Source organism: Bubalus kerabau, chromosome 13, assembly GCF_029407905.1.
Source record: "Bubalus kerabau isolate K-KA32 ecotype Philippines breed swamp buffalo chromosome 13, PCC_UOA_SB_1v2, whole genome shotgun sequence".
Lineage (NCBI taxonomy): Eukaryota > Metazoa > Chordata > Mammalia > Artiodactyla > Bovidae > Bubalus > Bubalus kerabau.
The window spans coordinates 35,636,065-35,637,894 of NC_073636.1; positions in this window are offsets into that span (position 1 = coordinate 35,636,065).

The following is a 1,830-nucleotide window of genomic DNA, read 5'->3' on the forward strand; positions in this document are numbered from 1 at the left end:
ATGCTTCAGTTTCAGCCAAGACTGGGATAATCTGCTCTTGAGTTTCAGCCAAATTCCACGGAGTCCGCGTCCAGGCCATTCGGGCTTCTCCCAGCCTGGGCGCTGGCAGTCTCTGTGGAGTCAGAGCAACTGGGTCGGTCCAGGTAGCAAGCCCTCCTCCAGGAGCAGAAAAAGCCTAGTCCCCTGGATCAGGTTGGGGGTGGGGAGTGGTTCAGCACTGGGGCCACCTAGAAATGGCACATGCCCATGTCATTCATGTCGCAACACCCTAGTATTTAAAATAATCTGGGGGATGCCTTAGTCCCCAAACAGTCCTCACCATTTTACTAAATTCTTGGGCCCCTATCAATCACCTTGTTACCATCGTGGGAAACAGGAGCACAGAGAAATGAGGCTAGCACATCTCAGCTAGCCTCCCTCCACTGGCAATTCTCAGATGACTTCTTTGGGTGGGAATAACAGTTCACTTTCCATAGGAGAAATATGGAGAGTCTTAGAGCAGGTCCGATGCAGTCTTGAAAGACATTTGAATCTGGACTCCACACGGCACATCCAAGGTCTGGGTCGCTAGCAGGGAGAGTGGGTGTGTGCCTAAGAACAGCAGTCCGCAACCTTTTTGGCACCTGGGACCAGTTTTGTGGAAACAGTTTTAAGATCCTGATGCTGAGAAAGATTGAAGGCAGGAGAAGGGGACAACAGAGGATGAGATGGATGGCATCACCAACTCAGTGGACATGAGTTTGAGCAAGCTCCTGGAGATGGTGATGGGCAGGGAAGCCTGGCATGCTGCAGTCTATGGGGTCGCAGAGTCGGACTGGACTGAGCGACTGAACTGAACTGAGAAGCGGGTGGTGGTGGATGGTTTGGGGGAGTGATTCAAGCGCATTACATTTCTTGTGCATTTTGTTTCTATCATTATGACATCAGCTCCACCTCAGATCATCAGGGATTACATCCTCGAGGTTGAGGACCCCTGCCTAACAGCATCTCCTTCGGCCTGTCTTGCAAAAGGTACCCAGCAAGACTCAGGCACTACTGGCGGGAGCGTGAGAGCAGGTACTCAGTAGGTACTGGGAACGTGGATTTCGCCGAGGGGCGCTGTTTCCCTAGAATCTTCTTCCGGCTTCCCTGGGAGTAAACGCTTTCCACTTGGGAAGGACGATCACTCTAGATGAACTTTGAGCTTCTGCCCCAGCAGGATAGACTCCCAGATTCGACGCTGGGGTTGGGAGGAAATCAGGGCAGACATACTTTGGTATCGGGCAACATCACCAATAACTAGTTCCAATGAAGGCCGGAAAGAGCGAAACCAGGTTTTGTTGGCGCGCGATCCCGGCCCGGGTCCAGGGGTTCGCCCTTACCCCATACCAAACTCTCCTGGTTTGGGCTTACACTGCGGCCGCCTCTCGCGAGCCCTGGAACTTGAGTGGGTGCGGGGTGGAGGAGGGCGCGGAGCACCGCGCTGTGTCTGTGACCTTAACCGCAATCTGAGCCCAACACCAGCACGTTAGGAACTACGATCTTCCTTCGGGGACAGGGTGCCGAGTCGCGGTCGCCCTTGCCAACTCCGCATCCGGGTGCCCTCTAGCACCCTGGCTGCCGGGTAACCCGGCTCAGAGGGAACTCGTAGGTGTTTTCCCAGGCCTAGAGCCGGTGCCGCGCGGTACTCCTTGTCCCCGGGAGGCGTGGCGAGGCCGATTCCGCTCAGGGCGCGCCCCACCCCTGCCCCGCCTCCAGCTCCGCCCCGGGCCCCGAGGGCAAGTTGGGGGAGGGGGAGGACGGAATTTCCCAGAGCGGGGGCTCCGGCCGCCCCGCAAGCCGGCGGGCTCT